A 14,250-nucleotide genomic window follows, 5' to 3' on the forward strand; every position below is an offset into this window, starting at 1 on the left:
GAAGAATTTATGTTTTTGAACTGTGATGTTGGAGAAGACTCTTGAGAGTCCCTTGGGCTGCAAGGAGATCCAACCAGTCCATCCTGAAGGAGATCAGTCCTGGGTGTTCATTGGAAGGACTGATGTTGAAGTTGAAACTCCAATACTTTGGCCACCTGATGTGAAGAGCTAACTCATTGGAAAAGACCCTGATGTTGGGAAAGATTGAAAGCGGGAGGAGAAGGGGAAGAGATGGTTGGATGGCATCACCGACTGAATGCACATGGGTTTGGGTAAACTCAGGGAGTTGGTGATGAACAGGGAGGCCTGGCGTGCTGCGGTTCATGGGATCGCCAAGAGTCGGACACGACTGAGCGACTGAACTGAACTGAACTGAAGAGAGTGTCACACAGAGTGAAGCAAGTCAGACAGAGAAGGAGAAACATCGTATGACTTCCCTTACATGTGGAATCTAAAAGGAAATGATATAAATGAACTTACTTACACAACAGAGACTCAAAGACTTAGAAAACGAACTTATGGTTGTCTGGGGAGGGGCTAGTTAGGGAGTATGGGATAGACATGTATGCACTATTGTGTCTAAAATGGATAACCAACAAGGACCTAGTGTATAGCACATGGAACTCTCAAAGTTGTGTGGCAGCCTGGATGGGAAGGGGCTTGGGGGAGAATGGATATATATGTGTGTGGCTGAGTCCCTTTGCTGTCCACCTGAAACTATCACAGCATTGCTTGCTAATTGGCTATACCCCAATACAAAATAAGAAGTTCAAAAAAAAAAAAAAGGAGTAGTAACCAAAAAAATGGCTGAGAGAGAGCTGCCTTTACTTTGGGGGTGTTTCTCTAGCTTAGTGAGAACTGCAGGGTTCATCTAAATTCCTGCTCTCATTTCATCCCATCCTAGACTCTGGCCTGCACCCCAGGAAGTATTGTTCTCAGGGGTCCTGTATTTACCCCAGGAGCTTCCCGATGGGCCTTCCTATTTCCCATATTCTTCCTGTTCACCCAGAATCTACGAACATCCAGAACATCCAATTGGTTGTGACAGAGGTTGTCTATGTTGTCTAAGAAAGTGGAGGCTTCCAAAGTAGAGTGACCCCCATCTGCCTGGGGGCAGCAGAGGTGTCTGGAAGCAAGATCTTGCTCAAGTGCCCTTTAGGGAATCTGATAATGAATGTAAGAGTCTTGAATCTAACAGTGAATTAGCTGTATGTCTCCAGGCCTCAGTTTTTGCATCTCTGAAATGCAGGATCAGTTCAAGATCCACTTACAGTCAATCATCTATGAATATGTGATTCATATTCTGTTGCGTTCTGTCCTTGCTCAGTCATGTCCGACTCTTCTTGATCCCCTAGACTGTAGCTCACCAGGTTCCTCTGTCCATGGAATTCTGCAGTTAAGAATACTGGAGTGGGTTGCCATTTCCTTCCCCAGGGGATCGTCCAGACCCAGGGATCAAACCCGCATCTCTTGAGTTTCCTGCACTGTCAAGTGAATTCTTTACCAGTGTGCCCCTGGAAGTGCTAATTCATATTCTAATGGCTTAGACATCTAAGTAGCGCCCTGGAGCAGAGGCTGGACCCAGGACTCTTGGTCTGTGCAGCAGCAGGAGGAGAGGTTGAGCCTGCTCTGCGGCTTCCCCTCTGTTCACAGGGGCCACCCAACCAGCCATGGCCCCTCGCTCTGAGCGTGTGAAGACAACAGGTCCTACTGTACAGTACAGAGAACTATATTCAATAGCCTATGATAAACCATAATGGAAAAGAATATAGAAAAAAAAGAATGTATATATATTCATAACTAAAATAATTTTGCTTTACAGCAGAAATTAGCACAGCATTGTAAAGAAACTGTACTTCAATTTAAAAAAAAAGACACCAGCCCAGTGTGGGTACGGGCCCCACACTGCAAGCTTGCAGGGCCCTTTCCCATCCAAGGCAGGGATTTGGGAGTGTCAGGATTCTAGGTCTATTCTAGCCTCTCAGAATTCTCCATCAAGCATCGCAGTTATTTTAATCATTTCTTGGTAACATTTCAGAAAGCAGATGACTTAGGGAGGCAGAATCTTCCCCATGTTCTGTATGAAAGCCCAGAACCGTGACCCCACTGGCCTGTAGAGGACCACAGGTGAGAAGCCAAATGGTTTTCCGGCTGTCCTCAGCCAAACCCGGAAGAAATCAATTGCTTCAACTGTTACTATGCCTGTCATGGGTCTAAATGTGCCAAGTGGTCAAAACTCTGCACAAAAGGCAGTTGACAGGCATCAGAACCACACTTACAGGAAGTTGAATTAAATCAAGGCCTTAATGAATCTCTGCCCACTTCATCCCAAACATACAAGCCCAAGCCGTCAGATGTGCAGCCAAGCCCAGACGCGTGTATCTGAGCTATGGTCTCCCTGGAGCCAGGACAGCCGAGCCTCGCCCTCGGCCTCTCAACCTCATGCTCCCCTGTGACTCTTATCCCACCTCAGAGCTCAGGGCTTCTTTTCTGTTGTCTGTACATCAAGGACCTTCACCAGCTCCTGATGGTTTTGCCTTTTGCCTTTACATGTATTTGGCAAGCACCAGGTACCAACTGTAGTTCTTTTTGCCTTCTGAATGCAAGAACACCTGGATTAGGATGAACACAAACGATGGTGGTTTCTCTAACTACAAAAGTCCCTTTAAGTGGCCAGCTCTGTGCTGACCCTCTCTGTTTTTTTGGGAAACTGTTCCTCTTCCTGGTGGACCCCTAGCCAAGGTGCAGGCTCTAGTCAAGGTCCTCGTGGGGTGGTCCAGGGACCAGAAGCCTCAGCATCGGCTGGGAGACTGTTAGGAATGTAGAATCTCAGACTTCACTCCAGAGCGTTTCCCTGAGATCAGAATCTGCAGAGAACAAGCTCTCCTGGTGAGCTGTGTGCAATTCTGCTTTTGAGAAGTGACCTCCAGCCATCTGGATTGAACTGCAGGTGCCTTTCTGGTCCCAGTGATTAGTGTGTGTGTGGGCAGGCGGCAGGGTAGGGGGTGGGGAAGGGGTAGGCGGAGGATCAGGCATGTGACTCAAGCTGGGCTTTCGGCCCTCGCCCACAACAGCTATAGTAATCCCATGGCTTTTTCGAATCTTTGTTGAAGAGTCTATTCTTCCTTAGTAGAACATGTGAAGTTCAACACTATACCTTGACATTTCTCCCACCAACTTGGTCTGCATATTGCCTGGAAGATCTGATGACAAAGGCCCCCTAGGGCTTTCCTGGAGGCGCCAATGGTAAAGAATCCACCTGAAATGCGGGAGACCTGGGTTTGATCCCTGGGTTGGGAAGATCCCCTAGAGGAGGGCATGGCAACCCAGTCCAGTTTTCTTGCCTGGAGAATCCCCATGGACAAGGAGCCTAGTGGGTTGCAGTCCACAGGGTCACAAAGAATCAGACATGACTGAGCAGCTAAGCACAGCAGAGGACCCCAGAGAGGGCAGTCCTTTCCCATGGAAGCTTAATACAATATCATTCACTGGACACCAGCTAATTAGCCTTTCAAGGCTCTGGGTACCACATCTGACTTACAGAATTGTGCTCATCATACATACACTTTCTCCTTCCCCATTTTCCCTCTGAGTTGTTGTACTATGATGCTTATAATTCTCTGGCCAAACACCTGGGGAGGCCAGAGGCTCTGGTGACCTTCAGAGGGAACAATCACATCTGAAGTGGGCAACAGCACAGTTATGGTCAACAAAACCAAGGCCTTTGGTTCCTAGAGCCTTGATCAGAAGGCAGCATGGGTCAATGTATAAAACAATAACTTTCGAAGTCAGAGAGATAAAGATGAAACACTGCTTCACTACTTATACTGGTGGGGTCATAAATAACTTGTGGAACCTTTGGGATCCTTAATTTCTTCATCAGGAAAATGGGCAACCTTGGAGGACTAAGGTAGTAGCTAAATGAGAGAAAATAGTTCAGTAATCACCAAAGCGGCTGCCATGGTAGACATACCTTAACATATTACCCTCATCACCCTTTCCACTCTTTCCTTTTGAAAGGACAGACTTTGGAAGCAACCTAAATGTTCACCAACAGAGGAACATATACACAACAGTGGTACATAAACACAATGGAATATTACTCAGCCACAAAAAGGGATGAAACTGGGTCATCTGTAGAGACATGGATGGACCCAGAGGCTCTCATACAGAGTGAAGTAAGTCAGAAAGAGAAAAAACAAATACCGTATATTAACATATATATGTGGAATCTAGAAAAATGGTATAGATAACCCTATATGCAAAGGAGAAATAGAGACACAGACATACAGAAAAAATGTATGGATACCAAGGTGGGAAAGGAGTGGGGTTGAAGGAACTGGGAAATTGGGATTGACACATATATACTATTGATACTATGCATAAAATAGACAATTCATGGGAACACACCGTATGGCACAGGGAACTCTACTTAACGCTCTGTCGGGACCCAAATGGGAAGGAAGTTCAGGAGGGAGGGGACACATGTGTATGCATGGCCGATGCAGTTTTCTATGCAGTAAAATCTAACCCAACGTTGTGCCGCAACTATACCACTACTAAAAACTAACTAATACAAAATAAATAAAAGGACAGACTTCAATTTAAAGAAAATACTTTGAGGCTTGAGTCTAATCTCTCATGCCGTCAACAGAATAAACTAAAAACGGCCTTAGCATTTTGTACCAGATCACAGTAGACACAAGGATTAGTCTGACTGCATTTCAGAAACTTTTATTAATAGCTGCTATACTGCAAGAATCATAAGTGGGTGTTTTTAAAAATAACTAAATGTATAATGATTTATATTTTGAGCATTTAATTAAAGTTCTACCAAATTCTAGATTGTATTCAATGATCTCAGTTTCCAAAGGCTGTGAGATTTACTGCTTTGTTTTCATGGGGGTGGTGCCCTGGTTTGGAGGTGGGGAGTTGACAACGTGGTGTAGACACTGCCCTTGACCATCTGGGTAACAAAGGCTTGCCCAACACCATCCTCAACATCGAGGCCACTGTCTTTCAACCCAAAGTCAATGCAAATGAAGGAAATGGAATTTAAACTTGGAGTCAAAGTAAATGATCCCACTCAGATTTTGAAGTCTCATATCCTTGGGCAAAAGTTTTCATGACATTGCAATGGCCCTTCAATGATGCTGGGAATGAAGTAAAAGATGCGGTTAAAAACACGAGCTCGCGAGCCTGAGCCCGAGCACTGGGTAGGATGGTTACCTGGGCCAGTCACAGACTGCCTGCTGATGTGCCTCAGCTTCACCGTCCGCGAAATGCAAACAGCAGTAACACCCACCTCACACGGCTGCTAAACGAACTGCTTTGTACAAGGTACTGACGATCAGTGCCTGCACAGAGTAAGCACTCAATGAACCTTACCTCTTATTACTATTATCATTTATGGATTTGGCTGTGCTGAGTCCTGATTGCCTTCTTGAAGCATGCAGACTCTTACTTGTGGCATGTGGGATCTAGTTCCCTGACCAGGGATGGAATCTTGGCCCCCTGCATTGGGAGCGGTGAGTCTTAGCCACTGGGCCGCCAGGGAAGTCTCATTCTTGTCTTTCTCAAAGTATGGCTGCACAACAACATTACTAGTATGATCTGATCACTGCAGAAAAGGACAAAACTGTCAGTTCCTAAATTCAAATTATTGCAGTTTATTATATAACCTGGATTAAACAAAATTTTTTGATGGCCTCATCATGCAAATAACTCATTTTACAGTTATAGTCAACTGAAGTCCTTTTCACACATGTGTGGTTGTCAAGCTAAACCTCTGCTCCGTCCAGCTTGCTCCTTGTGTTGCAGATTTGTGTGGACACTTTACACATGTTCCTATTACATTTCCTATTGTACCTGGCCCTGCTTTCTAGCCAGCCAGGTCTTTTTGGGTCCTGGTTTCACCATGTGCTATGCTGTGCTTAGTCACTTGCTCATGTCTGACTCTTGGTGACCCCATGGGACTGTGTCCATGGGGATTCTCCAGATAAGAATACTGGAGTGGGTTGCATGCCCATCCTCCAGGGGATCTTCCCGATCCAGGGATCAAACCCAGGTCTCCCACATTGCAGGCAGATTGTTTACCATCTGAGCCACCACGGAAGCCCCCAAGACATCATTAATCCTCCTAGAGTTTGAGTCATGTACAATTTTGACAAATGTGACTTCCATGATTTTACCAAAATCACTGATAAAAATATCCACCAGACTAAGTCCACGTTCCACAGTTTGTGTTTCAGTGGTGGCCCACATTACGGAATCCACTCACTCTCACCATTATTAGGACTCCTCTTAGGGACAACTAGTCCAATCTAATTTTCTTGTGGCCCCTAGTACTATTTTGTTTTCCCCAGTGCCTTCTTTTTGTTTTAATTTTTAAAAAATCTATTTTTGGCTATGCTGGGTCTCCGTTGCTGGGCCTGAGCTTTCTGTGATAGCAGTCAGAGGGGACCGCCCTTTTTGGTGGTGCATGGGGCCCTCAGACAGTGGCTTTCCTTGTTGCAGAGCATGGACACTAGGCATGTGGGCTCAGTAGTTGTGGCACATGGGCTTAGTTTGACATATGAAATCTTCCCAGACCAGGACTGAACCCATGCTCACTGCGTTGGCAGGCAGATTCTTAACCACTGGACCACCAGGGAAGTCCTCCCCAGTGTTTTCAATGAAGCTTCAAGTAGACCTAAACTCCTGGCTACTGATTAGCCATGAATTGTGAAATTGTTTATTGCTTGTGAGAAAATGACAGTAATTAGCAGAAAATACCTGTCCTTTGTGTTTTAAGAATACTTGCTGGATAAAGCATAAGAAAGTTAGATTGTTTGTTCAAAAGAGTTCCTGCAAAATCCAGGTTTGCCATGCAATCATGTGCACTTGGGCATGGGCCAGCCTGATGGGAGAGGGCTGTGGAGTCAGTCCTCCGACAGGAGGGGCCCTGGGAAGGCTCTGCTCTAGACCATGGAGAGGGGCTCTCCTCCATAGTTAGAGGGGCAGGGGTGAGAGAACCACCAGCTCCAATCCCACCCAAATCATGAATTAAAGGCCCGGTAGAACTTGTCAGGCTCATGGACCAGATGAGTATCTGAGGCTGCAGTCCTGGTTAATATCAGGGACTGTGCATCAGGGCTTCCCAAGATGGCATTCGTAGTAAAGAACCTGCCTGCCAGTGCAGGGGGCGTAAGAGACGCAGATTTGATTCCTGAGTCGGGAAGATCCCCTGGAGGAGGGCATGGCAACCCACTCTAGTCTTCTTGCCTGGAGAATCCAATGGACAGAGGAGCCTGGCGGGCTACAGTCCATGGGGTCACAAAGAGTCGGACATGACTGAAGCGACTTAATACGCACACACGTGCATCAGTGTGGTGGGTCCTTTGATTTTTTTTTCCCCTCCAAACTGAGCCCAGCAGAGACTGCCTGGTGAAGGATTTAGGGCTGCGTCTTTCCTTTAGAAAGTGGCTGTGTGCATCCTGGCACCACAATGTCAAAAGGCGTTGGGAGGGCCCTCTGTAGTGCTGGCAGCTCGCTCCATAGGGCTGTGAGGCTGGGATCCTCCTGTCCCCCCGCACCAGGGCAAACAGATGCTCTGGAAAAAGGGCAAAGAGCCTGGCTCAGCTGCAGCAGGCGGTCCCAGTCTGCTCCTTGCTCCTCGGGCAGGGAGGCCGCTCTGACAGTAATTGACATGATGCATAATAGATGAGGAAGTGGTTGGCTGGGTCTTCACAATGTGCTGTAATCCTGAGACAAAATACACAGAGAACTTCACACAAGCTGGAGATGACTGATTCCCAGGAGCTGATAACATAGGGCATCTCTTCCCAAGCGAAAGGTCGAATCATTTCAAAGGTCACCTTGGAGGCTTGGGCTATGTTACCACTTACCATGGACCTGTTTCCGGTTCAAGAGAAAAACTGAACTTCCTGCTTTGTTTATATATACAGATTCTGTGATACAAGTCTAAAGACTCTATCTTAAACTGTTGTTATGATTAAACTACCAGCTACTTTTTGGGTCAGAAGCATTAAAAAGTCTGTTTCAACACCTCATTGAATCTCTGTTTTTCCAGAGATTGATGTAGATTGACTCTATGTCCTTCCTCTTCTTTGCGAACTGGGGACAAAGAGGAAACAGAAGCCTCAGACCACGTGTATTAGTCTGTGAGGGCCGCTGTAACACAGCACCACGGGCTGGGTGGCTGAGACAACAGATGTTTATGTCCTCAGAGTTCCAGAAACTGGAAGTCCAAGATCAAGGCAGTAGCAGGGCTGGTTCCTTCTGAGACCTCTCTCCTCGGCCAGCTGTCTCCTCCCTGTGTCCTCATGTAGCTTCTCTCTATGTGTGTCTGTGTCCTAATCTCCTCTTCCATCAGTCAGATTAGATTAGACCATCCTAATGATCTCATTTGAACTTAATCTTTGAACTCTTTCAAGGGCTTCCCTGGTGACTGAGATGGTAAAGTACCTGCCTGCAATGCAGGAGACCCAGGTTCAATCCCTGGGTGGGAAGATCCCCTAGAGAACAGAATGGCAACCCACTCTAGTATTCTTGCCTGGAAAATCCCATAGACAGTGGAGTCTGGCCAACTACAGTCCACCGGGTCGCAAAAGAGTTGGACATGACTGAGTGGCTAATACACACACACACACCTCTTTCAAAGCCATGTCTCAAAAAAAAAAAAAAAAAAAGTCATATCCTGAAGTTCTGGAGGTTTAGGATTTCAGCATATGTACTTTAGGGGTACACAACTCAGCTGATTAAACTCAAGTAAGGACACAAGTTGCCCGGAAAAGCACTTTGCTGTCCCCACGCTGACTGCTGCCTTCAGGAGGACCTTTGGCACTGACCACGGTTGCTGATGTAGAAGCTACAGGCAATCATCTTGAGGTCCCAGGACCCAGCCACAGCAGACAGGACGAGGATGCTGTCAGCGAGGCAGCATCTGTGCTTCTTTGGCCGCACCAGCAAAGGATCTTAGTTCCCCGCCCAGGGATTGAACCCGTGCGCTCTGCAGTGGAAGTGTGGAGTCCCAAACACTGGACTGCTGGGGAAATTCCAGCAAGGCAGCATCTGGAGGCACTTTGGATTCAGATCCTGCCTGTGATACCTGACAAGTTATTCAACCTCTCTGAGGCTCATGGTCTACATCTTTAAAGAGGATATGGCCATAATACTTACCTCCTAGGATGACTATGCAGTAGAAATGACATACAGTAGGTATGCATGCTCGGCACCCTGCCGGCAACTGGGGAGTTGTTTGAGAAATGGGGCTGTTGATAATAACAAGCAAAGTCAAGCGACTGTCCTGGCCTAGGGAGAGTTAGCCAGGCTATCTAGGTCCAGTCACCCTGCTTCCTGTCTGCCTAATTCAGTTCTACCCAGCCATTTTCCTGTTCCACCCCTGCCCCTCTCAGAAAGCAGGGGGGCTCAGTGAATACTGTGCTGTGACTTCCTGGCCTTGGGGCATCCCAAGCTATTCTTCCCTCCACTGGCCTCCAATAAACAGATTGGCAAAGCGAGTTTCAGTTCATTTAAGGATGAAATCTCAGTAGAAGGGTTAAAACACAGCCATCAGCTTATTCTAATTATAGCCCCTCCGTATTGCAAACATGCTCAGACATCTGAAAGTAGGTGGTGAACAGGAACAAGGAGATAGAGTGTGGGCTGTCTAGGAGGGAGTCCATTTGGTACCCACAGCGATGTAGTGGGCATCTTCATTTGGGGCGAAGCCTTGAGCTGAAAATGAAGCAGGAACCACCTCCACCAAGAGTACATGGGAAGGACCTTTGCCGGTGGTCCAGTGGCGAAGACTCCGCACTCCCAGTGCGGGGGCCCTGGGTCTGATCCCTGGTCAGGGAAATAGATCCCACATGCTGCAACTAAAGATTCTGTGTGCTGCAACCAAGACCTGGCATAGCCAAATAAATAAATAAATGTGTTTTTAAAATAGTACACGGGAAAACGAAGATTCTTTGCTGTTGAGATGCTAAGATGTTCTATTAAGGAAAGTGGCCCCTGGTGGATAAAGGTGAGGCTCTTCCTGCCCCTGGTGATCAGAGCTGGGCGAGGAGCAGACCTCTCCAGCCACAAGAACTACCGAGCCAGTTAATGGGCCTGTTGCCGGACACCGTTAATGAAGCAAGGATGACCTGGGTAACGGTGCCCGACATGCCAGCAAATCCAGGAAAGTCTAACTCACGCGCTGCAAGATACACATCCGTTGCTTACTTACATAATGGAGCAAAGCCAACTTCTGGTAACACAACTGTAAGTGGAACTAATTCCCAAATTAGAATTTTTAGTCTGTCATTCTCAATCAGGAGACTGTCTCTGGCCATCACTTTTCTTTTTCCTGTTCTAGACCTAGCCTGTAAGGGAAGCTGACCCCCAGGCCCACTCCACGAGTAGCCTGGCTATTTCCCCCACCTCCTGCCAGCGGCACTTCCGTGTCGGGCTCCTGGCCATTCCTGACCCTGTGGTCTGCTCCCCATCCTGCCCTGCCTAGGGTCTCTGGGCACCCCACGACCACCCTGCTGGGACCTGGTGGCCCCGCCTGCCCACCCGGCTCTCAGGCCCCAGCCTAACAGGGACTTCAAAGTTGGAAGCCCCCTGCTCCTCTCCTCTCTGTCTTCCCATTTCTTTTTTAAAAACCACAAGAGTCAGGACATTGCTGGTGGTCCAGTGGTTAAGAATCTGCTTTCCAACGTGGGGGATGTGGGTTCAATCCCTGGGCAGGGAACTAAGATCCCACACACCATGAGTCATCTAAGTCTGTGCACTACAACTAGAGAGAAGCCTATGAGCTGCTACTGGAGAGGCCCGTGTGCTGCAGCAAGATCTCGCGTGCTACGATTAAGACCCGATGCAACCAAATAAATAAATATTTTTAAAGACCACATGAGTTTAAGCGAGTCTGCATAAAGTTATCTTGGGAGAAAGATACCCAAACAACAAAGCTTTGGTTCTCTCTCTCCTAAATGATGTAGCGTCCACCTTTTAGAGTTGGTAACTGCTTTCTCAGCCATTCAGGCTCTCATGCTTCAGGGTCTCTGCCTTCCAGAAACCCATTTTAGAACCATAAATCTTGTTTGTCCTAATTCCTAGCTAGGGTCTACCACTGTCTGTTTTAGGAGGCCACAGTCACTTGATGAAAAGAAGAGGAATCTACAGTGAAGGGGCTTCGGAAGGACGAGAGGAGACCTTCTGTTGTGTCCTCTTTAGAAAAGTGAGATCAGCACTCATAAGGCTTCAGGCAAGAGCACAAACCCAGGCCAAAGACGGTAATTTAGAAGGCTATCAAAGGGCCCTCAGTGTAGACACTTCCAACTTACGCCAGACTGATGTAAATTCAGCTGAGAGGTCCTATGTCTGGATATAAGGGACCTGCCCTTTGCCTAAAGATTCTGGTTAAAGCACACAGTCCTTGCCTCCATGTTGAGTGTCTCACCCAACCTTCTCCTCTCTCTACAAAATCACAAGATAGAACGAGGCTGTTGGGTGAGCCGCCTCTGCTCTAAGGCTCCCTAATCAGACAACAACATCTGGAACTGTGCTTCAAAAAGCCTCCACACCACACAGGAAGGAGTCTCGTCTCTGCTGACTTTTCTGCCCACTGGCCCCACCACGACCCTCATCCACAGGGACAAGACAGTCCTCCTACAGGGACCAAGATCCTGGAATAGAGGACTTCTTCTGGTTTCTGCTACACTACCCAGCCCTGACTGCAGTACGGAGACCCACGGGTGGCTATTAAAAATGCCTTTGAAATCCCCGTTATTTAAGTGCACCAGCTCTCTACCAAACAGATTTGGTACATGGTGCATGTACAGATTTGGGTACATGGTGCATGTCATGCAACACAAGTCAACTTGACTGAAAATCTCTTCCAAAAGTCCTCAGTTTTATGCCCAAGCTCCTCCTTTGACCAGATCTTAGGCAGGATCTATTCCTCCTGCTGGTTCATCTTTACCACCATCTCTTCCATATCACATAAGAGGCATCTTCTTTAATTCCTCGATCGTTGAGGAAGCAGGTGACTTTCTTTTTGGATCCCCAGTCGTGGGAATACAGGTCCAAATTACTCTCCTATATCTTTGTTTTGTTTTTTTTTTAATGTATTGAAGTATAGTTGATTTACGTTGTACTAATTTCTGCTGTACAGAAAGGTGACTCAGTTATACATACACATATTATTTTGCATTTATCACAGGATAGTGAATATAGATGATACCTCTCTAAAGGCAGAAAGTCATGTATGGATGTGAGAGTTGCACCATGAAGAAGTCTGAGTACCGAAGAATTGATGCTTTTGAATTGTGGTGCTGAAGAAGGGACTCTTAGTCCCTTGGACTGCATGGAGATCAAACCAGCCAATCCTAAAGGAAATCAACCCTGAATATTCATTGGAAGGACTGATGCTGAAACTTTAATACTTTGGCCACCTGGTGTGAAGAGCTGACTCTGATGCTGGGAAAGATTGAGGACAAAAGAAGAAAAAGGTGGCAGAGGATGAGATGGTTAGACAGCATCACTGACTCAATGGACATGAATTTGAGCAAGCTCTAGGAAATAGTGGAGCACAGGGGAGCCTGGCATCGCAGAGAGTCAGACATGACAGCAACTGAACACACAGACAACCCATTGAATACAGTTCCATGCTATATAGCAGGACCTTGTTTACTCCTATAGCTTTCTGGCCTTGGTTTAGTGCCATCTGTTGTTAGTGTTGTTGTTCAGTTGCTAAGTGGTGCCGGACTCTTTGTGACCCAGTGGGCTGCAGCAAGCCAGTTCCCCTGTCCTTCATTATCTCCCGGAATTTGCTCAAATTGCTATCTGTAGATTTGCCCATCAAGATCCCAGGATCTCTTCTGCTGGAGGCACCAACATCCTTGCCAACAGTCCTGAGTTACTCCTCTGTTTCTGCACATCTCCTCCCAGACTTCCCTGCTGGCACCTGCTCCCACCTCGGAGAATTCCCCCTGGAGAGGCCCCCACCTGTGGCTGCTCTCAGACCTCTTCAGCCGTAAGTGTCACTGCTCTTAGGGACATCTGGGCTGACCTGCCTCTCATCCTACCCTCTTTCACTTCCGGCAGCACTTGCTGGAGTCCCAGAAGCTCTGGGAGCTGAGGGGAAGGCCGAGTCGTTGCTGCAGTCCTAGGACTGAGACACTCTGCTTTATCGTGTCTTTGTATAGCAACAACATAGCGTTAACACCCACAGCTCTTGTTTATGGAAGCCACGGTCTATGAAGTGGTGGAGCAGGATTTGAACTCAAGAAATTAGGCTTCAGGATTAGCAGATACAAGTTACTAAATAAAATAAACAAGGTCCTACTGTATAGCATAGGGAACTATATTCAATATCTTGTGATAAACCGTAACGGAGGAAATATGAAAAGGAATATATACACACACACAAATGCATATACATACATTGTGCGCATGCAGTCATGTCCGACTCTTTGCGACCCCATGGACTGTAGCCCACCAGAATCCTCTGTTCATGGAATTTTCCAGGCAAGAATACTGGAGTGGGTAGCCATTTCCTTCTCCAGGGGATCTTCCTGACCCAGGGATTGAACCCAGGTCTCTTCTATTTCCTGCACTGGCAGGAAGGTTCTTTACCAGCTGAACCACTATATATATATATATATATATATAAATATATATATAAATGAATCACCTTGCTGTAAAGCCAAAATGAACACATTATAAATCCACCATACTTCAATAAAAATGAAAAATAATAAAGAAAGAAATCAGATTCCACTGTCTTCACTATATTCACTGTCATTAAAAGTCATGTCCAGCCTTCTTGAAGACTTCTAAATTTGCCCTCTAAAGAAACTTTAAAAATAGTAAAAGTGTGACCGACCACCCTTGTCCATGACAGCATCTCAACATACTTGAAAACACTGAAGAGATACCCTTCTTCCAGCCTTTTCAAGTTAAGCATTTTAAATTCTTCCTAAAGCTAGACCATACAATATGGTTAAACTACAAGTTTTTTTTTAATATAAATTAATACAATGAAAGAAAACTAAACACTGAGTATATCAGTCAAATTGGCCATATTCCAAGCATTCAGTAGTTAGTAAATGGGTGCTGAGTGGGGGACGTGCTGGACAGGGCAGTCAGGGCATATCCTCCAGGGCAGGGAGTTCTCCTGACAGCACTGCTTGGGGACCTTCAAAGTCCATATTCTAGATGCATCACCATCCCTCTGCGAAAAATTTTAAGGGGCAGTGA

At 46.6% G+C, this 14,250-nt stretch overlaps 1 protein-coding gene and 1 non-coding gene across 5 annotated transcripts in view; one reads left to right on the plus strand and one right to left on the minus strand.

Annotated features, from left to right (window-relative positions):
• SLC35F3 (solute carrier family 35 member F3) overlaps positions 1–14,250 on the minus strand; it is a 416,096-nt gene that overhangs the window by 45,425 nt on the left and 356,421 nt on the right. The window lies entirely within an intron of this gene.
• Positions 8,440–8,511, plus strand: TRNAC-GCA. The gene has a single exon. It is a non-coding gene; the product is annotated as a tRNA-Cys (tRNA).

This window comes from Cervus canadensis, chromosome 8, assembly GCF_019320065.1.
Source record: "Cervus canadensis isolate Bull #8, Minnesota chromosome 8, ASM1932006v1, whole genome shotgun sequence".
NCBI lineage: Eukaryota > Metazoa > Chordata > Mammalia > Artiodactyla > Cervidae > Cervus > Cervus canadensis.